Genomic DNA, 27,500 nt, shown 5'->3' on the forward strand with positions numbered 1-27,500 from the left:
GGGGGGGGGGGTTGTGTGTGTGGTTGTGTGTGTGGTTGTGTGTGTGGTTGTGTGTGTGGTTGTGTGTGTGGTTGTGTGTTTGGTTGTGTGTATGGTTGTGTGTATGGTTGTGTGTGTGTGTGTGTGTGTGTGTGTGTGTGTGTGTGTGTGTGTGTGTGTGTGTGTGTGTGTGTGTGTGTGTGTGTGTGTGTGTGTGTGTGTGTGTAACACTTGTTTGTCAACACTAGCAGCTTATCAAAGTCTTCCTGAATCTTTTGCTATATCCTCTTTTAGTTTAATATGTTCATTATACACCTCACACCTATCTTGTGGGAGGTAGTCAAAAGATTACAGAGGTACATAATGAGTCTAAGGACTGAACCCTATAGTTTGGATAGCTTAATAAGTTACAAAGGTAATGAATATATCTTCTTCCAATATTATTATTCTCAACAGTTTCACGCCATCGAGAAAGAGTGATATAAATGATTCAATCCCTTTGGTAAGCCATTTGCATGAATTAAGAACACTAATTTTCTTGGTACCGATCCTTTGGGAACTCCACATTTTACATTTTCCCATCCTGAAACGTCTGCCCTTATTAACACCTGCCTTCTTCTGCTCGTAAGGTTCCACCGAAGTACTTGACCTCTCATCACCGCTTCCTCATCTAGTTCGTGAATCAATCTCTGGTGGAGCACGGTGTCAAATGCTTTCTTGCAGTTCGAGAATGTGCAGTCGAACTATCTTTGTCTTTCTTGTTTACTTTTCATTTTCGGTCATAGAACTCCAGTAGGTTAGTGAGGCAGGACTGACCTTCCCTAAATCCATGCTGGCAATCTGTAACAAAGTCACTCCTTTCTAGGAAATCAGCCCATCTTTCCATTATTTCTTCCAGTTTAAATCTGTCAGTGATACTTGTGTGTGTTTTCACCTGCTTGTGGTCGTAGAGGTCGATTCACAGCTCCTGGCCCTGGTGTGTGTGTGTGTGTGTGTGTGTGTGTGTGTGTGTGTGTGTGTGTGTGTGTGTGTGTGAATATTTATTTTGAGAGAGAGAGAGAGAGAGAGAGAGAGAGAGAGAGAGAGAGAGAGAGAGAGAGAGAGAGAGAGAGAGAGAGAGAGAGAGAGAGAGAGAGAGAGAGAGAGAAAGTGTAAAAACATATAAACCTAAAGTGTAAATCAATTTAGTCCTACCAAATTTAAAGCCGCTGCAAACTTACAAATGAAACAGAGTGTAGGTCACTCAATTCTCGACGACACAGTTAAAGAGGTGTGTGCAGCCCTCATACCGGAGGCAACGTGCGTCGTGCGACCCTGTTAGGACGCAAGGAGTTGTACGACCTTGGTCTGAGGTCGCAAGATGTGTGACCTTGACCTCCTGAGTGGATGGGGTGGTTCGTAGAGGATTTTTTGATCCTCTATGGTGTCTTGATGGATTGTGAGAAGTTGAGATATGGTAATGTTTAACATTAGATTGTGACCTTAAGATCAATTTATCGTAGACTATTTGGTGAATTGAGAGGGTTCAAAACATGTAGGAGGAATGGAGAACGTAGGAGGCAAAGGGGAAGGTGTGGATGGGAAGGGGGGTGTGGGAGGAGAGGGAAGGAAGGATTCGACCTTGAAAGTACTTGATAATCCAGACGTCACCTGTGATCATGAAGCCGGAGGTGGCAAGCGTGGAGCGCCCAGTAAACACCATCCTGAGCTCGTCGACGCGACCACACACACTAATGAAACCCCGATACCTGAGCACGGCGGAGAGCTGCTGCTGCTGCAGGCATGAATGAATGACTGACTCTCTCTCTCTCTCTCTCTCTCTCTCTCTCTCTCTCTCTCTCTCTCTCTCTCTCTCCCACCTGCTTCCCACTCACCTGTACCCCTCCATCTGCCTCCCACATGCTTCTCTCCCACCTGTCTGCGAACTAGCTATCTTCCTCTTGACTGTTTTAATCTCGTCTACCTCTTTCCCACCTCCCTCTATCACGGCGTTGCATATAATAATAAAAATAATAATAATTATAATAATAAATTTAACGTTCATAATATCGTTAAAGAGTTTTTATTATAATGAGGGACGTTCAACAATTTCCAGTTGTCTTCAAGCACTGGATAACAATAGCAACACGTGAGGATAACTGCAGACTTCAGTTAGTCTCGCCTATTTTTGTTAATAAACTGCTAAATTTTCTGTTTCGAGTTTATGGGAGGGACTTGGGAATCTTTTGAAAGCACTCTTTTTTATTTATTTTTTTTTACCATTGCCCTGACGTACCACACATGTATATACCTGACATGGGCGTACCTCGTGTTTGCATTTCTTGCACGCGCATACCTGACACTCCCGTAGATCACACATACGTTCCTCGCATACACACACACACACACACACACACACACACACACACACACACACACACACACACTTTACATAACGTACCTTGCACCTACGTGCCTCACAAGCACGCATCTTGCTCGTACATGCAAGCAACAACGTTAACCAGCGGTACAGTGAGCTCCGGATCCAGGTTGTGAAGCGAAAATTATCACGAACTAGGAGGCAACGTCAGAAAAATAAACAACCATAAAAATTACGAAAATCTTCTTTTTCGAAAGGTAACTAATAACATCCGCATTTCCGAAACACTCATAAATTTCAAGAGGAAAATTCTTGGCTCCACAGGCAGGCTGAGAATTTGGGAGAGAAAAACATTGGATGCAGCCGCTAATTTCATGAGTAGGTTTAATGCTCTGTGTTGCGGCTCCTACCCTCTGATACTTCCCAACAAGACTCCAGGAATAATCTTGATGAAGCTGAAACAAAAGCTTGTTTGCATGACAAACTGTATGTCAGAGGACGTTTGCATGACAGCTAAACTACAGCTGTCGCTGGAAAACGACAGCAGTGTTCAGAGGACAGGGGTTCAAAGAAATGTCTAATATTTACTGGTCACGTTGACCTGTGCGATCATTCATTCTTATAGGTAAAAATTTCTGTATATAAATGCCTATAAATACCAATACTAACAAGAATATTAAAATCAGACAAAATGTGTACTATCATAGGAAGCTAAAATAAGACTCATCATTAAAAACTCATTCCCTACAGGTACCCCGGTAATTATAACAATTATGACCAACCAAAAGACCGCAGCTGTGGGCACTTCATTGTCACCTTAAGGTCACAAGTTACACGGGTTTAGGAACATCTGCAGGCAGGTAACTATGGGCGAGGTGTGATGTGATGTTTCTTAAGTACACACATTCTGTTGTACCATTTGTATCCATTTACAAGTTTGAAAAACCGACTAGGACCACCACTTTGCAAGGAAATATCGATGTATGTGGCCCATGAAGTCACTGTCGGACAGAAATCTGCATTAGAGAGAGCTTAGTATATCAGTAGTAAATTTCACCTCAGCATCCTTTTGTTTATTACCCAGGACCTAGATATGTCTTGTGAACCAATAGAACCGTCCTTGTGCCGGACGTGGATAGCCAAGGGTCTGATTCCGAGCTCCGTGAATGAATTTTAGAGTCGGGTTCATAGGTCGGGTATCAATACCAGGTTCCAGTTGTTGCTTCAAAGACTAAGGGCTAGTTCCAAGGAACCCGAACCAGTGCTACTGCAGAGTTCTGTATGAAGAGATTTTGAGGCTAGTTCGAGGACCATCTTGCAGCACGGGATTCCAGAGATGGGAAGATCAAGGTACTGGCCACATAAATTTCGAAGAATGTGCAGAAGCCCTGAGCCTCACATACGAGGAGACTCAACTGGCCACCAGCCCGAGACTTGCCCCAGGAGCCAGAGTCTTACTGGAGACGCCGGGCCTGGGAAGATGAGGGTAGGAGGGAAGGGACCTCTTGAAGGGCAGGGGATAGGGGACCTCATGGAGGACGGGAGAGGGGACCTCATGGAGGACAGGGGAGAGGGGACTAATAGGAGGGAAGGGGGTACCTGTAGAGTGCAGGTTAAAGCTGCACGGTGAGTGAGAGGGTTATACTACAATCACCCCCCCTTCTCCCTTCTCCCCCTCCCTCTTTTCTTTCTCGCTTGGTCTTTCCTTCTACAGCCCCTTTTTTCCCTCCTTCATCTTATCTTCTTTTTTCTATTTCCCCAACAACGGTAACCTACAGTGTCCACCTCTTTTCCCCAGCCAGCCTTCATCCCCATAACATTCCTCCCGTTTCTTACTCTCTCTCTCTCTCTCTCTTGGCGTCTCGTTCCTTCTCCACCTCTCCTCTCCTTCCCTACCCATCCCACCACCATCTAGCTTAACCCCACCATCGCCTCCTTCGTCGCCGCCGCCGCCGCCGCCGCCGCTTTACCCTCACCACCCCTACCACGCCTCTCTTCCTCTCCCTCCCTCCCTCTCTCTCTCTCTCTCTCTCTCTCTCTCTCTCTCTCTCTCTCTCTCTCTCTCTCTCTCCACCATCCTACTCCTCATCTTCTTCCAACTCCTCCTCCTCCATACTCAAATTCTTCCATAATCCGATTCCAGCCTAAATTTCTCTCTCCCCCCTTCTCTCTTTCACCTATTCGCTACTCTTTCTGTCATCGTTTGCTCTTATCGGTTCCTCATTTACAACTCAATCATCAGCCTTCCCTTCCTCGCCTTCTTCCTGTTTCATCTTCATATGACCTGAATGGGCTCAGAGCTTATTTTTAAATGTAATTATCTTCATCTGACGTATGTGAATGCATCTGTTATTGTCTTCATTAATTTTCTATGCCCGTGTACTTTCTCCTACTTTCTTTGCTTGTCCTAAGGTTCCTGTGTGTTGTTAGAGAATAGCAGATGGAGGATCGAGCCTCCATTATCCTTTGCGCTCAGTGACCCATACGATGATATACAAATTATTTTTTGTGTTGTTTTAGTTGAGATAATCATAATTTTTTTTCTTGGTCCAGTTAATTTCTGTTTTCTTTTGTTACCTTTCGACGGTATTCTTCTTTCCTTTCTTTCTCGTCTTTTATTTCTCCCTGGCTCACTTGCGTTTTCATCTGCGTTATTTCATTTTCCAGTGTTGGTGCTGTTGCTCTTTCTTTAGTTACTAGTGCTGCTTCTTCCGTTGTTGTTGCTGGTGTTTGTGCTGCTGTAGGTGATGCTGCGGCTTGTGTTATTGCTGTTGGCGCGGGTGCTGCTGTAGGTGTGGTTATTGTTGGTGGTGGTATTGATACTAGTCGTGGTGGTGGTGGTGGTGGTGCTGGTGGTATTGGTGTCAGTGGTGGTGCTGCTGATGCTGGTAGTATTGGTACCAGTGGTGGTGGTGGTGCTGTTGATAGTATTGGTACTAGTGGTGGTGGTGTTATGCCGGTGGTATTGGTACCAGTGGTGGTGGTGGTGCTGCTGCTGGTGGTGGTATTGGTACTAGGGATGGTGCTGCTGGTGGTATTGGTACTAGTGATGATGGTGCTGCTGGTGGTATTGGCACTAGTGGTGATGGTGGTGCTGCTGCTGGTGGTATTAGTACTAGTGGTGATTGTGTTGCTGCTGGTGGTATTGGTACTAGTATTGGTGGTGGTGCTGGTGGTGGTATTGGTACTATTGTTGGTGGTGGTGCTGCTGGTGGTGGTATTGGTACTAGTGGTGGTGGTGGTGCTGCCAGTGGTATTGGTACCTGTGGTAGTGGTGCTGCTGCTGCTGCTGCTGCTGGTGGTATTGGTACTAGTGGTGATGGTGCTGCTGCTGGTGGTATTGGTACTAGTATTGGTGGTGGTGCTGGTGGTGGTATTGGTACTATTGTTGGTGGTGGTGCTGCTGGTGGTATTGGTACTAGTGGTGGTGGTGGTGCTGCCAGTGGTATTGGTACCTGTGGTAGTGGTGCTGCTGCTGCTGCTGCTGCTGCTGCTGGTGGTATTGGTACTAGTGGTGATGGTGCTGCTGCTGGTGGTATTGGTACTATTGGTGGTGGTGGTGTTGCTGCTGCTGATGGTATTGGTGCTGGTGTTACTGGTACTGGTAGTGAGTTTCTGCTGGTGTCATTCGTGCTGGTGATGGTGATGGTATCGGTGTTATTGGAGTTGGTGCTGCTGCTGGTGTTATTGGCCCCACAACACCAGTATGGTGCTAGAAAAGAGCACAGTATTTCCTTCCTTCTCTAATTCTTCACTCACTCTCTCTCTCTCTCTCTCTCTCTCTCTCTCTCTCTCTCTCTCTCTCTCTGTCTCTCCCCTATTTCCTCTCTATATTTTCCCCTTTCCTACTCATTTTTTTCCTCTTTTAACCTTTCCCCTATTTCTCTCTCTCCTTTCCTCCTCCCCTCCCTATTTTTTTATCCATAACTCATTCCCACCCTTTCCCCTTAACCTGCTTTCTTTCTTTCTTTCTCTCTCTCTCTCTCTCTTTCTCCCCACCTTCCCCTCATCCTCTGCGTGGCACTCAGCAGCACACAGGTGGCACTAGAGGCCCTCAGGAGGTGTGCCGGTTGAAACTCTAGAATTATATAATGCCTGGTCGAGTATGAGGATTTTTGGCCCCGTCCACCAGGGTCGTTGCGTTGTCTTCCTCCCCCCCCCCTCTCTCTCTCTCTCTCTCTCTCTCCATTTTAAGTGCTTCTTAATATTTGTAATCTGGTTCTTGGTTCTTCATTCTTTACCTAATCTCGTCTTTCTTCTTTTCCTTGTATTGTTCTTCTTGTCCTTTTCCTATCCCTGTTATTCTTCCTCCTTTTCCATCTTCTCTTCCATCTCCTCCTCTTCCTCACCCACCTGCTTCTCCACCTAACCCACCACAACCTTGCCCTCTTCCTCCTCCTCCTCCTCCTCCTCCATCTCCACCTACGCTTCCTCCTACTCTTTCTTCTCCTCTTCCTTTGTGTTTCTTGAGTTTCTTGTTATTTCATTTACCATTGTCATTACTAGTTTATTTTCCCCCTCTTGTTTTCCTTTGATCTTCTTTCTCCATGTTACCTTCTTTTAAGAATCTTATTTCCGCTTCTTTAAGAAGTTTATCTACTTGTTATGTTACTGTTTTTTCTAGGTGATTCTGTTCTTTGTTCAGCATTACCATGCTACTAATGTATTGTTCTTCAGGCTGACATTTGTTCATTTGGCCCATGATAGCTTTGTTCTTAAGGCAGTTCTTTGTTCTCCTGGACTATGCTAGTGATGTTACTGTTCCTCGGTGTGATGCTGTTCTTTGTTCTCCTGGACCGTGCTGCTAGTGTTGTTCTGAGTGATGTTCTTTGTTCTTTTATTACCGGTTCTATCATTATTCCCAGCTGTTATTGCCTTCGTAGTTATCCTCCATTTATTATTTATTATGATTATCATAATTATTATTACTGTTAACATATTACTATTATATTATTACTATTGTTAATATTTTCTATTATATTACTAGTAATATATTACTATAATTATTATTATTATTATTATTATTATTATTATTATTATTTGTTTCTGATATAGCCAAACACTTTTTCCTAAGCGAGACTTTTACCAGTTATGGCTGGCAAAATTACCCGAGATATATAAATGATTCTGGCATTAAACTTTAGGTAATGTGTCGGGGAGCGGGCACTAACGATACCGTGTTATTAACTAACGCTAATAACACGAGAAAATGTTATTAAATAACACTAATAACAAGAAAACACGTCATTAACTAACCAGTAATGACAAGAAAATGCACGGGGTGGAAAGACCTTACTGTTTATTGGCCATTATTTGTACTTTTAATATGGGTTTATAGTCACGCACACCTGTACTTGAGAGAACAGAAAAGGCTGTTATCGTGAACATTCCTCCTCTAAGAACAAAAGGGCTGGTGCTGTAAAGAAAATTCCGTCTTAAAGAACAGGAAAGTGGGTGAGGAACTTCTGTTTTTTTTTAAACAGAATGTTCATTCTAACACCCTAAAGAACAAATAAAAAACTCTGATGTAATGAATAACCCGTTTTAACGGACAGAAAGGTTGTTTTAATTAACTTTTTATCTTAACGAACTTCTAGAAAGGCTGGTGTTACAATTAACATTTGATGTTACAAGTACATATGAGCAAATTACGAGATTCGTTAGTCAAGTGGTTACCGGAATTCAACCACAGCAAATGAAAGGCTGTGAAAAATTTGGGAAAACGGAAAAGAAAACCGGACACTGAGTACAGAGGAACAGCGACTGCATGCCTTACTCATGGAGGACCTCGAGATGAGCCTAGTACCCAGGCTGTCAGTGGCTCGTTTACCGAGAATCAGCGGCAACGCTTGCGCATCTGGCGCATGAGATTAGCTCAAAGGAAAGCCTATTACCGAGTCATTCATGACCTTATATACAACATATGGCAGACATCCTGGAGTATGCAGCACCAGAGTGGAACCCACACCTGATAAAACATGCAGAGAGACTGGAAAAAGTGGAGTTACTTGCAAGAAAAAGGCTAGGTCTGGGGATACTGTAAGAGTTAGGAAGTATGAGGAGACTTAAAGCATGACAATGTGGACAGTAATAAACAACTATTGAGAAAACGAGAACACAATGGCAACACTGAATTAAAAAAAAAAAGTTCGATATTTATTACTTTTTAATGAAAATGTGTGTATTATACATAAGCAAAACAACCGCGGGGGGAGTTGAAGGATAGCTCTAGGCCTGTCGTGCTGCAATCAACAGCAGGAGCTTGCAATGTTGCAGAAATGAGTAGGAAGTCTAGGTAGTGGTCCAGGTAGAGAGAGAGAGAGAGAGAGAGAGAGAGGATGGGGGTTGAGGAACACTGTGGGTGCGTTTGGAGTAATAGTAGCTCTGCACGGTGTCGACTACCCATGCCAGCGGGCTGGCCGGGTTGGAACTCACACACAGGTCAGTCTCCTGACCTATCAGATCTGTGCTCCAGTTCCCCGAATTAAGCCTGAATGCCTTGCACATCCCCCCCCCCCCCAGGCGCTGTATAATCATCCGGGTTTAGCGCTTCCTCCTTGATTTTAATAATAATAGTAATAATAATAATAATAATAATAATAATCCTGACCTATCAGTGTGACCATCACATCTAGCAACATTCTCCTATTACATATGTAAATATACCACTGACTGCTTAAATAGTGTCGTAACAAAATTTCTGGTAGCTCGACTTAGAAACATATAAGCAAAATTGAACACCAAAATAATCCCCAGTTCATGAAATATTTTACAAATCAATGAACAAAATATCCGTGCCTGAGCATTTGTCCATTTATTTTTTTATTGGGAAGATGCCTCTCTCTCTTTCCCTTAAGACCAGATAAGTAACAGAGATGCCACGAAATATTTCTTCAGCCTCAGGATGGATAGGAAGCGAAGTATTGTTATTGCTATAATCAAAAAGAAAGCTAAACCTAGATAGCGAAATAATCTGAAAGAAGAAGCGGTGAAGGCAGACACCATACATGGTTTTAATACAGATATGATAGAACCCATGAAGCTAGGAGGAGAGTAGTGAATCTTGCAAGCGGTCACTTAAGAGGCAGGGTCAGGCGCTGAGGTTCGACCCCCTTTAATCACAAACTAGTACACACATACACCCACCTATACACACATACACCCACCTATACACACACCCACCCACACACACACACACACACACACACACACACACACACACACACACACACACACACTTGCCCCCAGACAGTGATAACAAGAAAAATCTCGTTTAATGTTCCCATCTCGCCGGCGGGAGAGACGCGGTACATCGAAGTTTTCATATTTTTATAGCATGTTGTCTTGGTAAATAAAACAGGAGATTTCATCACCAAAAGAAAAACAACATGTATTTGCTTTCCATCGCAAGAGCTGGCGTTCTTGCCCCCAGTTCTTGTCCTCTGCGGCCTCTAAAATACACGAAAAATCCTGAGATGATAGTTGCGTTTCACCCTTTACCTTCCTGCAGCAAAAATCAATATAGACTACAACATTTCAACTCTGCTTTACGAAATTAACCTGGACAGATATTAATTGGAGGGAGGTGGAAGGGGAAATGAGACGGAAAGGTAAGAATGTGTATGGTTTCATTTCGTTTGTTGGTGGAAGGTAGGAATAACTTAGTGCCGTGAGGAAGACGCACACTCCCCTATATCATTATTGCTATATTAATTGGGAACTGTGAAAAACAATGCAACTGCGGAGAGGAATTTAAGTGAGATGTTTCGCCTGTGGACAGGTTTCAACAGATGTGATAAATGGTTTTGAATACCGACTAGTTGAAGATTGAGACACTTAAGCAACAAATGGGAATCTTTATTGAAGATTCCTATATGTTGCATGTCTCAATCTACAAGTTTCTACAGGTTTAGCTCCATTTGTCTTCACTGGGAGTCGTACCGGTAGTGGGTCGTACAGCACTTTGGGGAATAGCAACTTATTCATGGAAAGGGATGGGAATTGCATGCAATTCCTTGCACCGAGAGCCCTTCATGGATACCAAGGCAAACTCCCGCCTCTCCTTGAAGTTAAATACAGATATAGCGAAGGAAATTAAAGAGGTGTGATAGTTGCTGTTCATTACTTGCGTAGCGGAACTCAACGGACACGGGTTTGTGTCATGTGATGGTCCGTTCAGCAGTGCCATCCATACGAGTTTGTCGTGTTGACCCGTTCGACAGTGACTTTAGCTCTCTTCTCTTTAGCACGAGAAGAGAAGCTGAGCGGCATTTTGAAAATGGCAAAACAGAAAAGGAAAATTTTGAGACAAACTTGCTACACAGCAACATCGGACTTAAGACGACAGCAAAATATCAGATAATAAGACTGGAGACGGAAGGAGAACTCATGTGAAAAGATAAAGATATCTGAGAGGAACTGAACAAAAATATTAAGGGTCTCAGTAGAATCAGGCAAAACCAGAGAGTCGAAGGAGAACGATATATCAGGCTCTTTACACATACACATGACAGAGAAAGAGGTGGAGAAGCTTGTGAGTGAACTGAACACATCAAAGGCAATACGACCTAAACTGTCACCGTGGAATCTATGAGCGTCTGCAGAGGTACTGTCTAAACTGCTAGTCTAAACTGCAGTAAGTCAAAGGATACATGGCAATTGTCAGAGATCTGGAAGACAGCAATTGTAATCTCAATTTTTAAGAGGGGAGGCACACAGGAGGCATTGAACAACAGGTAACAGAGAAGATAACCACAGAGTGGAGTACATGGAGAGAAGTGGCTCAATCACTATATAGTTCCTCGACAATGTGAGTAGTCACGAAAGCGCTTGGAATTTCATTACTCTTTCACAGTGGTTGTTTTGCATATTTCAAAATCACCTGTTTGCTGTGATCTTATTGCATATATATATATATATATATATATATATATATATATATATATATATATATATATATATATATATATATATATATAAGGAATTCGAAAGAGCACGCGAAATATACACAAACACTGATCTCTGGCTGAAGGAGACTCGAACCTACGAATCTTGGAACAAGGTACGCAGTGCTTTACCAATTTACCCACACTGGACCAATACCTTGGAGTCCAGCTTGCACTAGACTTTGATCCAAGGCAGCCAGCTTTCAGAGAGAAGGCTTACAGCTTCTCTTCTCATCCCCTGCATGCATCAGCCTTACTAGAGATATTAACAATGCAAGGAATTCGCAAGAGCAGGCGAAATATACACAAACATATACATATATATATGTATCACTGAGTAGTGGTTGAGTCAGGTGCTGAGCGAGGTTGAAGTTGAGATATCACATGCCGTGTGAGGTGACCTGCCAGTTAGATGTGCTAACACTGGATGTGGCCTCAATCACTAGCTCAGGTGCTGGTAATACGTGTTCTCTATGGTTTAGTATTATTGGGTCATTACTAAAATCGATAGGGTTCCCTGGTATATGTGAATGGTATACCAGAAGGTATACGAGTCATATATATTCCTGTTTGCAGATATAAAAATAGTGAATCGACTGAATAATATTGAGGAAGGACAAATGAAAGCTACGAATGTATCTGCGCAAATTGCAGAACTTGTCGGACAAGTGGCTTCCGGAATCCGACTCGAGCAAATACAAAATTATGAAAATTAGGGAAGGGGAAAGAAGACTCAGGAAACAGAGGCTTCAAACCTCACTCAAGGAGAAAGACCTTTCGGTGGGCATAGCGCCGAGTATATCACTGAAAGCACACATCAACCAAATAATGTCTGTAGCGAGTGCTCGCTTGTGGAATCTAATGTTAACTTTCTGGTCCAGTCTGAAGTATGCAGAGCCAACATTTAACCCACGCCTGATAAATTATGTCAAGAAATTGAAGACAATTAAAAGGTTTGTAACTAGACTTTTACCAAAACTAATGGGAATGAAATATGAAAACAAACTAACCTAACTGAATCTGGCGTCATTAGATGATGTAAGTACCAGAAGAACCATAAATATGACATACAAGAATTTTCAAGAGAACTTGATAGTGGATAGGGATAAACTGTTTAATAGGCAAACCATGGGTACACAAAGGTACAGTGGAAGTTAAAGACAGATTAAGACACAAGTATTTTAAGAAGTATTTCTCCAGTTTCACAGTGGTCACAAGTGGAATTACTTTAACGATGTACTGGAAACAGACTCCATCCATTCTAAGCTGAGGGGAAGTATATCCGGCAAGCTAAGAAGCAACTGGGGTAAGCATCTGAGAATCGACTACTACAATCACAAATAGGTGACAAACAAAACGGCACACACACACACACACACACACACACACACACAGTTTGCTTCGCTGGCGATATCTGATTACTACAGTGATAAGTGTATTTTAAATATCACCGCCAGACTTTCAAGTGATATATGATAATTACCACCCAATACAGTATTTCACAAGATGTTGAGGCAGGTTAAGGACGCACACGCACACACACACACACACACACGCACACACACACACACACACACACACACACACACACACACACACACACACACACACTCAGCCGTTTCTAAAAAAAATTTTGAGAAACCTAAATAGGAAAACGCATCCACCATCACTCAGATTATATCAATATCAACATCTTATCTATTAATATTTCCCCCTCAAAATTCAAAATAATCCCATAATTTCTAATTGTTTCGGACGGCAGTTTTCTTTTATATTTTTGTGGCTTTTCTTGAGTATGTGCGGGCAGCGCTCTTGTATGCAGGGGCAAGAACTAAAAATATTTACACGGAAAAATGTGAGGTGAATCTTGGTTGCCATGGCAACGAGCCAGGATCCTTCAAGGTAGGGAGAGGGGAGGGAGGGAGGGAGAGACGGAGGCAGGAAGGAAATATGGGAGGGAGGAAAGGAGGGAGCTGGAGAACGAAGGGTGGGAGGGAGGGAGGGTAGAAGTAATGAGAAAATAGGGATATAAAGAATGGATGAGTAAAAAAAGAGGTGGAAGGGAAGGTGGAGGGGATTGAAGGAGGCAGAAAGAGGAGACAGGGAGGGAAGAAGACAAGGAGGGAAGGAGACAGGGAGGGAAGGAGACAAGGAGGGAAGGAGACAAGGAGGGAAGGAGACAAGGAGGGAAGGAGACAAGGAGGGAAGGAGACAAGGAGGGAAGCAGGTAAGATGATTAAAAAATGAGAGAGTTAGATAGGAAGAAAAGAGGAAGACTAATTTTGGGGAGTAAAATATATTTCATGGTAAATATGCTCGACAAAAATAGCACTTTGATCCACAAGGTTGTTGAGACACTCCACAAGTAACAGTCTGATTAACTTGTTACAAATTTAACACTCAATCCCCAACTTGATTAATTCCCAAACGATCTTTACATTGCACTATGTCCCTATAGGACTTTAAAGCTTAAATGTTATCTATTTTGCTCTATGGTATCCCTTCCCTCAATCTTAAAAGCTTTTTCAACGATCTTTGCTTCCTTTTCTTATTCCTAACTAGCCCATTTTTTCTTTGGGGGGAAGAAGAGGAAGGGTGTTTAATCATAGATTATTTCTTTTTTTTTTATGTCGTCTTGTATCTCCTTATTTGCTAAGTTCCTGAGAATATTTCTCACTATTTCTGCACTTCCTTCTGAACTCTTACAAGAAGATGATTTATATTTAATCAGCAGTGAAACAGTACTTCAGATTCTCATCAATGAAGCATTTCTCTCTATACTGTAACTTAAGTAAACTTCAAACAAACTTCACTCTGCGACTCTCTGACCACAACTTCCTTTAAAAAAAATGGGACGAAATTTCTTTAAACTCTGTGTGTTCCCTGTGGTCTCTTGATGTAATATTGCTTCAAAACTTCTTCCAGTCATTCTTTTGTTTCATTCTGACATCTGTGTAGCCTTTCCCTTTCCTGACAAGGTCAAAATAAAACACTGAAGTCACTTTTCTAGCTATAACTAATTCGAACCAAGTTATTCAGACACATACTTGTTTTCCCTCTAGCACAAAATGTCTCGTTTTATCGTTTCAACGAACCTGACTCACGAAATCGTAATGGCACGATTGCAAATAAACCATACCACGGGTGGGGTTAGAACCCGGTCTGGAGTTTTGTGACTCTGATAGCGGGTTGTAACCCCACCTGTAATATGATTAGTTGCAACGAAGATTGCGTTCGAAGCTTAATTACCATTGAACCTCAAGTTTTATGATCCACACATTGGGCTTCATTGTGCTAATTGCATGTATGTCAGAGATAATATCTACATTAGAGGGTTTGTTTTGTCGTTGTCTATCCTGTAAAACCTCTATTTCATCTTTGAAACATGCAGGAAGTCATCCTGACCGCAAGAAACATAATTCCCGAAAGTCCTCTTAACTTTCGCCCTCACTTCTGTCTCAAAAAGTGTTTCAAACTTTTCTTAATGAAGCGTTTCTTAAGCTCCGTAAACTTAGTAATCTTCTCTCTGACCATCAGTATTTGCTTCACATGGTTAGTTTACCTTCCTCACGTATAGTCATCCTCGTTTGGATGTTGTTGGACAACTAAATCCCAACAAGCAGGTCAGTGCAAGGACGCTTATGGCAGATTAAACTTTAGTACCCAGTGTTTAGCTCAAATAGTGATCGAATAAAAGCTTGGTTTATGTTTCTGTATTATTTCGCTTAGATATTGCGGGGCATACGAATAGTACAATGTGGGTTATGGCATTTTACTGTGTGTGTGTGTGGGGGGGGGGGAGGGCCTTTTACTGTGAAGAAGTTTCGCCCACCAGGGGCTCTACCCATTAATAAAGTGGCATCAATATACGAATCGATAAAGTCCTAGGTGAGCGAAACGTTCTCACAATAACATGCCATAACCCACATTGTGTGTCATATTTACATGCTATAGGTATATTCTACCATTGTCATACCTTCATGGGGCATCGTACCCCATAGCTCTGCACATTAATTTTTGACGGTATTACACCATGTTTGCTTTGCACACTGCCAGTCACTGGTTTTTATTTTCTCTTTGCAGACCAAGTTCGATCTTCGAAAAAATCATTTTAATGTAATATTCGCACCTGTTTTGGCCTCAAAAGGCCAAAAAAATGACAATAAATTCGGCAGGTTGGGTAAGGTTCGTCAGGAAACAGTACAAGTGTTTCCTGACGCGGGTAATATGTTGATCCTCCGTTGGAGCTTTTGGTCAACCTTCCGCTGGCTTACCGGTCCACCCCTCTAAAAATTATGGTCAGAAGTTATAACATTTTTTTTATTTTTATTATCACACTGGCCGATTCCCACCAAGGCAGGGTGGCCCGAAAAAGAAAAACTTTCACCATCATTCACTCCATCACTGTCTTGCCAGAAGGGTGCTTTACACTAGTTTTTAAACTGCAACATTAACACCCCTCCTTCAGAGTGCAGGCACTGTACTTCCCATCTCCAGGACTCAAGTCCGGCCTGCCGGTTTCCCTGAACCCCTTCATAAATGTTACTTTGCTCACACTCCAACAGCACGTCAAGTATTAAAAACCATTTGTCTCCATTCACTCCTATCAAACACGCTCACGCATACCTACTAACACTTAGAAGAGAGCTAGCATTTTCTATGACTTTTTTTATGACGAACTAGATATGTGATGGCATAAGATACTGACACAATTAAATGAGAAAAATGCAGTTACATGGAACTTATATTGAAGGCGACTCGCCTACACTGAGTCTAGTCGAGTCACATTAATGGAAATACGATCCTGTAAAGTTGACAAGACACATGTGCAACACTTGGGTATCTTCATTACCCAAGTGTTACATGTGCCATGCTCATCATGTCACTACTCTTTAGGAGAAACGTTGGCAGTAAAAGTGTATAAGTGAACTTGTATTTCCTTTCCATGATCTAACGAGCTGCGTCACTGCTCGAGCGAACACCAGTTTTCTTAAGGATGTTTATGTCTAGATAATTCTTCAACACAAGGCTTTGCTCTTTTCCTTTATTCCATTCCGCAGCTATTATTGCGGGATTATCTTCTAAACAAAAGCTCGTTGTTTTTCACATTTTCATCCACTAACCACTTAAATGAATACGCAAGTTTCCCTTTGTATTTTATGTTAGTGGGAAAAATGTACACAACACTTCATTAGATAAAAAACGACTTTATGTTACAGGGGAAAGTGGTGAAGTATACATGTTACACAAATTGATACGTATGTCGTAAGGAAACCTACGATGTATACTATACATTGTATACAGAAATTGTATACGTGTTACGTAGAAATTGTTGATGTTATATATATATATATATATATATATATATATATATATATATATATATATATATATATATATATATATATATATATATATATATATATATATATATATATATATATATATATATATATAAATATATATATATATATATATATATATATATATAAATATATATATATATATATATATATATATATATATATATAAATATAAATATATATATATATATATATAAATATATATATATATATATATATATATATATATAAATATATATATATATATATATATATATATATATATATATATATATAAATATATATATATATATATATATATATATATATATATATATATATATATATATATATATATATATATATATATATATATCGTGCCGAATAGGCAGAACTTGCGATCTTGGCTTAAATAGCAACGTTCATCTTGCCATATAGGACAAGCTAAAATTTGTGTATGCAATAATTTCGCAAAAATCATTCTAAACATTACGAAAAAAATATATTTCATTGTGTTTGTTTAGTATTAAATTACTGTAAACGTATTTAAAATATATTTAGTTGGGTTAGGCTAAAATAAATTGTTCTTGTTATAATAAGGTTAGTTAAGTTTTCTAAGATTCTTTTGGTGCAAAATTAAAAATTTTTACATTAACATTAATGAAAAAACATATATCTTTAAAGTATAAGAGAAAATTTCAGAAAGAACTTAATTTTATATGAGTTCTTGCTAATTGACCAGTTTTACATATTCGGCTCGACATATATATATATATATATATATATATATATATATATATATATATATATATATATATATATATACACACACATTATCACTTTTTTTTGCAAATTGACAAGGTCTTCAACCAATTATTGACTCTGGTGCAATGACTTCAGCTTTCACATACACCCCCGTAAAAGACTACTTTGTTGCCCTTAGATTGTACCTTGATACAGTCTAACATGGGACCTGACAAGAGGTTGGTCTGTGTGTTAGAGAGTCCGTTAATTACACCGAGCTGCTTACTACCACAAATAATGCAGCAGAAGTTCTGGCAGTCAAAAATTAAAAAACAGAATTAAGCTATTATACTTACAAATAAATCAGCAGAAATAATGCTGACGTGATAGCTTATTGGAGAAGCTTATGAGAAAAATCGCTTAAAAACCTTATTAAAAAAATCGTTATGACGCTAGTAACTGGCAGGAATGTACAAAACATACGTAACGATCTTACTGTCAACAAGCAAATATTAACACGTCTCGTTTGCTGTGGGGCCGTGTCATAGCGGGCAAAACGTCGCTAAATTAACTCCTTACCCTGTTTCAATGCACTATTCGCCCACTATCGCCATGTACTACCACAAACATAAGAAAAGCAGAGCAAACAGGTGGTGGTTCAGATAACAAGTGTATATACCCTGATTCTGATATTTATAATGGAAAAGAAATGGTATAAAATACCGACAAATGTGAAATAACACAATGCTCATTATTATGAGATTTTTGTATCGTGAAAAAGCCATTCATGGCGAAACATCTTCAGTCAAACATAAAGGTAACTTAAATGTTGGTAACAGCGGAAGCAGTGGAGAGGTAAATACGTAGTAGTCAGTCCCTCAATCTTGAAGAAGTAATTTTGAGGTGGTCAGTCCCTCAGCCTTGAAGATGTACTTAATTTCGAGGAGCTCAGTCTCTCAAACTTGAAGATGTAGTAACTTCGAGGTGGTCAGTCCCCCCATCTCTGATAAGTATTCAGTTCCATAGCTCATGCCTGGACAAGTGCTACTCACACCCAACCACTTCTACTCATGTACCTGAGGAACCTTCTTTAAAGCTACCCAAGGTACTGACTACAGTGACGCTACCTGGCAGGTAGTGACCCGCCTCCATGACTCTACAACTCTGTTGGCCTCTTAATGCTATTTTACATAAATTTACATTTCACGAAGAAACACGGGAGAAATAAAAGAAATGTTAATCATATAAACAGACGAAGAAAAAAAGAAAAAGATAAGCAAAAAAAGCCCTGAAATAAGGAAAAAGAAGACAGAAGAAAAAGAAACAATGAGAGTATATTTTTTTATTCCGGGATAGGTCGGCTTTAAGAAGAAAAATGAGGAGGAAGAAAAGTAGAACTGAAGACGAAAAAGCATACACGGGATAACAGTATTAGTGGAAAGTATAGTGGCAAAAATCCAAATCCCAGCTGGGACATTTTCCTCTCCTGAGGAAAGATTTTATTTTCTTATTTATTTTAGTTAATCCTGCGAGTGACTTCAAATATATATATATCCTCTACACCAGACATCTGGTGTAGAGGAGATAAGTCTGGTAAAGCGGAGACAAGGTGAGCAAGACCCATATCCAACAGTTTAATATCTTTAAGTATCTTCACATTGTCCAAGACAATTAAGTTGAACACACATCCAGACTGAGAGACTGAATAACTCGAAACTACTGCTTCAGGGTTGATGGACCGATTGCGTCATCTTCACCTCTCCACTTCTTTGTCTCTGTTTTTTAGTCTTCTCTGTATTCGACTGAAGAAGCCTACTGTGCAGGCGAAATATTTCTGAAATGAAGGTAGTTAACTGGTGAACGTGTCATACTCATCTGGCTCTCCATATTGTATACTATTACGGTATCACCATCAAACATCTACCAGCACCAATTTTATCAGTCTTTCCATTACCACCCTCTACCAGCATTTCTAGACCCAACAAACACCCGCTTAATCCCTTCAAACAAGAATGTCTTAAACACCTGCGCTAGCTCGAGTAAAACATCGTCTTAGTCATTGCTAAACAACCTCATAGATTCGGCTTAAAACACCGAGAAACCGATGAACGGCATCGCTAATAACAACCAATGATATCACAAGCGTAAATCATCACAGCAAAGCAGGAATCATGGCTCTAGCGCACCTACGATAACCGTAAAGAAAAGAATAATATCTACTGAGATAGTGGGGGAGATAGGCTTTAAAATAAGGTTAATGAAAATATCTTGGTAAAGACGCAATAGTGGCCATTGTTACTGCCTCGGTAGGGGAGGAAATAACAGACTAACTTAGACACATGTGGTTTACTGCCATAGATAGTGATTGAGGGAGAAACGTTGCAAAAAAATGCTTTTACTCTTGCAAAGCTTCCCTCTGTGTAGGTATGACGGTTGGTATAAAAGTATAAAAGTCTCTGGCTTCTTGCCTCTACTTTAGGCTGAGAGACTGATCACCACAGATAACCTCTCCACTCAGTATTGGAGTGTGTAGTGCCATTGCTCAGTATATGCATGAAAGAAGGAAGGTTACCTAGTGACTGACCGAGAGCATATATAACTCCTTCGAAAAGATCGAAGAAAAGGGATAAAGGAGAACGTAAGAATTATAAGTAAGACTGTCGAGTATACCAGGTAAAGTATATGGCAGAGTTATTATTGACAGAATTAATGATAAGACTACGTAGGTCTGGAGAGCAGCAACGAATTTTCAGGAACGGTTGATGAGTAGTTTACATTGAAGAATATAAGTAAACAAATATCCACATCCTGAACTTGCCCACCAACCTTTAATTTACTAATCTATAGTCTAACAATCTGCTGCCATTACGTCCTACTCTATATTGTATCTTGAATATACCTGGAGTATACCTGGAGGTTTCGGGGGTCAACGACCCCTCGGTCCAGTCTGAGACCAGTCCTCGTGGTGGATCAGGGTCTGATCAACCAGGATGTTACTGCTGGCTGCACGCAAACTGACGTACAAACCTTCCTTGAGGAGACAAAACTCCCTAAACATTCGCTGAACACATCTCAAAATCTCTTTCCTTTTACTATAACCTCTTTCTCACACCCAACTCTTATTCAAATCCACATAATTCTTTAATTTAAACACCTCAACCCTTTTTTGTCTTCCTTAGCTTATCATTTGATATCAACGCTTCCTCCTTTTTCACTATTTTTCTTATATACATCTTTGAATCTGACTCATTTATTCATCCCCGTTAAAATTCTCCCATTCTCTTTAGCTTTGTTTCGCTTGAAGCTAGTACAACCAGCTTCTTTTCATTCATGATATTAATAATTAATTCTATATTCTCATCAGTACTACACCAACGCACATTCAAACATCATTTTTTTTAAGTTATAGTTTAAACAGGTGTTACTAGCCTCCTGCTCCAGGCATTTTAGTCGCCTTTTACAACACGCATTTTACTTTCACTCACAATGGAGAAGAAAGAAAACACTAGGATAAGAACTATTAAGAAATTTAAGTACTTGTACATGCCCGGAGGCAAATAAAGAATGAACAAGGTGTTAGTAATAGTAGCAACATGCACTTGTAATCTTACGTTTTAGTGAGAAAGAAAAGACGCCATCCCCATTACCAGGGTGAGAAACAATTACAGGTTTTCATTTCACACCCACTTGGTTCCTGTCTACCAACCAATTACACACACACACACACACACACACACACACACACACATTATATATATATATATATATATATATATATATATATATATATATATATATATATATATATATATATATATATATATCCAAACAAATAAATCAACCTATCAATCAAAGTCTAATAATTTGAAACATATATAGCAAGAAACATATTGATTTGATTTCAGGTACCGGGACGAGACTAATCAGACCCGAATTCGTACTCATAATTAGCACTTGGCACAAAGCTGAAGCAACAGGTACGCTACACCTGCAGCAGCAACTGTAAAATACGCCAGCTGGCGAGGCAACGATCAATACGGCAGCTGGCAAGGCAGCAGCTGGTGAGGCAACGATAAATACGGCAATTGAAGTGGTACCCGTATACAAGACCGAGGCCGTGTAGATTTGGGTATAGTATATATATATATATATATATATATATATATATATATATATATATATATATATATATATATATATATATAATGGAGTGAAGTGAGAATAAAAATAGAAAAAAAAAACAGTAAAAGCAACGAACACAAATACTATTATACCAAGTTAAATTAACTAGCATCAATTAAAAACTCCATTAAATTATTGCCATAAGACTCTGCTAAAAGTTCTCCAGCAGTATATTTAAGAAAGCAAAGCTTACGAACCTTGGTATAAACTCTGGTAATTGATATACCGAGATTTGGTTTAAAAAGACACTTAAGCAAACACTAGGGCATACTAGGAAACGTTCAGTACTAGGATCATTACTGTCATTCGTGGCCCTGTCATCCTAGGACCATGCATGACAGTATATATGTCGTACCGAATAGGTAAATCTGGTCTTCAAGTTATGTCCTGGAATTTGTATTGATAAAGCCACTGGATGGCGAAACGTCTACAATAAAGATATCCCGATGTTGTACATGTGTCTTAATTTTAACTCGTTTAAAATTAATTCTTTCTTAAAATTTTCTCTTATACGTTTAATTAAGATACATTTTTTTCATTTATGTTGATGTAATAATTATTAATTTTATAACAAAAGAACCTTAGAAAACTTACCTAACCTTATTATAACAAGCGCAATTTAATTTATTCTAGTCCAACTAAGTATTTTTGCGAAATTATTGCATACTCAAATTTTCGCTTGCTTTATTCAGCAAGAAGAGCGTTGCTATTTAAGCCAAACTCACAAGTATTACATATTCGGCACAATATTATATTAATATATATATATATATATTTTTTTTTATTTTTTTTTTTTATTATCACACTGGCCGATTCCCACCAAGGCAGGGTGGCCCGAAAAAGAAAAACTTTCACCATCATTCACTCCATCACTGTCTTGCCAGAAGGGTGCTTTACACTACAGTTTTTAAACTGCAACATTAACACCCCTCCTTCAGAGTGCAGGCACTGTACTTCCCATCTCCAGGACTCAAGTCCGGCCTGCCGGTTTCCCTGAACCCCTTCATAAATGTTACTTTGCTCACACTCCAACAGCACGTCAAGTATTAAAAACCATTTGTCTCCATTCACTCCTATCAAACACGCTCATGCATACCTGCTGGAAGTCCAAGCCCCTCGCACACAAAACCTCCTTTACCCCCTCCCTCCAACCTTTCCTAGGCCGACCCCTACCCCGCCTTCCTTCCACTACAGACTGATACACTCTTGAAGTTATTCTGTTTCGCTCCATTCTCTCTACATGTCCGAACCACCTCAACAACCCTTCCTCAGCCCTCTGGACAACAGTTTTGGTAATCCCGCACCTCCTCCTAACTTCCAAACTACGAATTCTCTGCATTATATTCACACCACACATTGCCCTCAGACATGACATCTCCACTGCCTCTAGCCTTCTCCTCGCTGCAACATTCATCACCCATGCTTCACACCCATATAAGAGCGTTGGTAAAACTATACTCTCATACATTCCCCTCTTTGCCTCCAAGGACAAAGTTCTTTGTCTCCACAGACTCCTAAGTGCACCACTCACTCTTTTCCCCTCATCAATTCTATGATTCACCTCATCTTTCATAGACCCATCCGCTGACACGTCCACTCCCAAATATCTGAATACATTCACCTCCTCCATACTCTCTCCCTCCAATCTGATATTCAATCTTTCATCACCTAATCTTTTTGTTATCCTCATAACCTTACTCTTTCCTGTATTCACCTTTAATTTTCTTCTTTTGCACACCCTACCAAATTCATCCACCAATCTCTGCAACTTCTCTTCAAAATCTCCCAAGAGCACAGTGTCATCAGCAAAGAGCAGCTGTGACAACTCCCACTTTGTGTGTGATTCTTTATCTTTTAACTCCACGCCTCTTGTCAAGACCCTCGCATTTACTTCTCTTACAACCCCAACTATAAATATATTAAACAACCACGGTGACATCACACATCCTTGTCTAAGGCCTACTTTTACTGGGAAATAATTTCCCTCTTTCCTACATACTCTAACTTGAGCCTCACTATTCTCGTAAAAACTCTTCACTGCTTTCAGTAACCTACCTCCTACACCATACACTTGCAACATCTGCCACATTGCCCCCCTATCCACCCTGTCATACGCCTTTTCCAAATCCATAAATGCCACAAAGACCTCTTTAGCCTTATCTAAATGCTGTTCACTTATATGTTTCACTGTAAACACCTGGTCCACACACCCCCTACCTTTCCTAAAGCCTCCTTGTTCATCTGCTATCCTATTCTCCGTCTTACTCTTAATTCTTTCAATAATAACTCTACCATACACTTTACCAGGTATACTCAGCAGACTTATCCCCCTATAATTTTTGCACTCTCTTTTATCCCCTTTGCCCTTATACAAAGGAACTATGCATGCTCTCTGCCAATCCCTAGGTACCTTACCCTCTTCCATACATTTATTAAATAATTGCACCAACCACTCCAAAACTATATCCCCACCTGCTTTTAACATTTCTATCTTTATCCCATCAATCCCAGCTGCCTTACCCCCTTTCATTTTACCTACTGCCTCACGAACTTCCCCCACACTCACAACTGGCTCTTCCTCACTCCTACAAGATGTTATTCCTCCTTGCCCTATACACGAAATCACAGCTTCCCTATCTTCATCAACGTTTAACAATTCCTCAAAATATTCCCTCCATCTTCCCAATACCTCTAACTCTCCATTTAATAACTCTCCTCTCCTATTTTTAACTGAAAAATCCATTTGTTCTCTAGGCTTTCTTAACTTGTTAATCTCACTCCAAAACTTTTTCTTATTTTCAACAAAATTTGTTGATAACATCTCACCCACTCTCTCATTTGCTCTCTTTTTACATTGCTTCACCACTCTCTTTACCTCTCTCTTTTTCTCCATATACTCTTCCCTCCTTGCATCACTTCTACTTTGTAGAAACTTCTCATATGCTAACTTTTTCTCCCTTACTACTCTCTTTACATCATCATTCCACCAATCGCTCCTCTTCCCTCCCGCACCCACTTTCCTGTAACCACAAACTTCTGCTGAACACTCTAACACTACATTTTTAAACCTACCCCATTCCTCTTCGACCCCATTGCCTATGCTCTCATTAGCCCATCTATCCTCCAATAGCTGTTTATATCTTACCCTAACTGCCTCCTCTTTTAGTTTATAAACCTTCACCTCTCTCTTCCCTGATGCTTCTATTCTCCTTGTATCCCATCTACCTTTTACTCTCAGTGTAGCTACAACTAGAAAGTGATCTGATATATCTGTGGCCCCTCTATAAACATGTACATCCTGAAGTCTACTCAACAGTCTTTTATCTACCAATACATAATCCAACAAACTACTGTCATTTCGCCCTACATCATATCTTGTATACTTATTTATCCTCTTTTTCTTAAAATATGTATTACCTATAACTAAACCCCTTTCTATACAAAGTTCAATCAAAGGGCTCCCATTATCATTTACACCTGGCACCCCAAATTTACCTACCACACCCTCTCTAAAAGTTTCTCCTACTTTAGCATTCAGGTCCCCTACCACAATTACTCTCTCACTTGGTTCAAAGGCTCCTATACATTCACTTAACATCTCCCAAAATCTCTCTCTCTCCTCTGCATTCCTCTCTTCTCCAGGTGCATACACGCTTATTATGACCCACTTCTCGCATCCAACCTTTACTTTAATCCACATAATTCTTGAATTTACACATTCATATTCTCTTTTCTCCTTCCATAACTGATCATTTAACATTTCTGCTACCCCTTCCTTTGCTCTAACTCTCTCAGATACTCCAGATTTAATCCCATTTATTTCCCCCCACTGAAACTCTCCTACCCCCTTCAGCTTTGTTTCGCTTAGGGCCAGGACATCCAACTTCTTTTCATTCATAACATCAGCAATCATCTGTTTCTTGTCATCCGCACTACATCCACGCACATTTAAGCGAGAGCATGCGAAATATACACAAACACTGATCTCTGGCTGAAGGAGACTCGAACCTACGAACCTTAGGACAAGGTACGCAGTGCTTTACCAATCTACCCACACTGGACCAATACCTTGGCGTGTAGCATGAGCTACACGTTTGATCCAAGGCAGCCAGCTTTCAGGGAGAAGGCTTACAGCTTCTCATCTCATCCCCTGCATGCATCAGCCTTAATAGAGATTTGAACAATGCAAGGAATTCGCGAGAGCATGCGAAATATACACAAACACTGATCTCTGGCTGAAGGAGACTCGAACCTACGAACCTTAGGACAAGGTACGCAGTGCTTTACCAATCTACCCACACTGGACCAATACCTTGGCGTGTAGCATGAGCTACACGTTTGATCCAAGGCAACCAGCTTTCAGGGAGAAGGCTTACAGCTTTTCATCTCATCCCCTGCATGCATCAGCAATAAGATCACAGTAAACAGGTGATTTCAAAATATGCAAAACAACCACTCTGAAAGAATAGAGAAATTCCAAGCGCTTTCGTGACTACTCACATTATCAAGGAACTAGGTTCCTTGATAATGTGAGTAGTCACGAAAGCGCTTGGAATTTCTCTATTCTTTCAGAATGGTTGTTTTGCATATATATGTATATATATATATATATATATATATATATATATATATATATATATATATATATATATATATATATATATATATATATATATATATATATATATATATGTCGTGCCGAATAGGCAGAACTTGCGATCTTGGCTTAAATAGCAACGCTCATCTTGCCATATAGGACAAGTGAAAATTTGTGTATGCAATAATTTCGCAAAAATCATTCTGAACCTAACGATAAAAATATATTTGATTGTGTTTGTTTAGTACTAAATTATTGTAAACGTATTTAAAATATATTTAGTTGGGTTAGGCTAAAATAAATTGCTCTTATAATAAGGTTAGGTAAGTTTTCTAAGATTCTTTTGGTGCAAAATTAAATTTTTTTACATTAACACTAATGAAAAAAAATATATCTTAAAACGTATAAGAGAAAATTTCAGAAAGGATTTAATTTTAAATGAGTTCTTGCTAATTGACCAGTTTTACATATTCGGCACGACATATATATATATATATATATATATATATATATATATATATATATATATATATGTCGTGCCGAATATGTAAAACTGGTCAATTAGCAAGAACTCATTTAAAATTAAGTCCTTTCTGAAATTTTCTCTTATACGTTTAAAGATATATTTTTTTCATTAATGTTAATGTAAAAAATTTTAATTTTGCACCAGAAGAATCTTAGAAAACTTACCTAACCTTATTATAACAAGATCAATTTATTTTAGCCTAACCCAACTAAATATATTTTAGATTTGTTTATAGTAATTTAATACTAAACAAACACAGTGAAATATATTTTTTTTCGTTAGGTTCAAAATGATTTTGGCGAAATTATTGCATACACAAATTTTCACTTGTCCTATATGGCAAGATGAGCGCTGTTATTTAAGCCAAGATCGCAAGTTCTGCCTATTCGGCACGACATAATATATATATATATATATATATATATATATATATATATATATATATATATATATATATATATTTATATATATATGCATAAGCCTAAAAGTGAGGTGTAAGAGGCAGATAGTGATTGACCCGAGTGAACCTTGCCTGGTGCTTGCCTAGTCAACCAGGCTGTTCCTGCTGGTGGCTCGCCGACCCACATATCTATCACAGCCTGGATGATTTGGCACGTGGTGAAGATACCTGTCCCAGCAGTGTTTCTGACATCATCTGGAAAGATGTTGAATAGACTGGGTCCACGGATGTTGATACAGTGTTCCCTTACTGTGAGCACTGCACCCCTGCTTTCCACTGAGTTTATTCTAACGGGAAAAATCTCACGTGGACCCAAAGTCAAAGATGCCTTGGATCAGACACAATGAAGCAGGAATTTGCATCCAT

Source organism: Cherax quadricarinatus, chromosome 60 (genome assembly GCF_038502225.1).
Source record: "Cherax quadricarinatus isolate ZL_2023a chromosome 60, ASM3850222v1, whole genome shotgun sequence".
Taxonomy (NCBI): Eukaryota; Metazoa; Arthropoda; class Malacostraca; order Decapoda; family Parastacidae; genus Cherax; species Cherax quadricarinatus.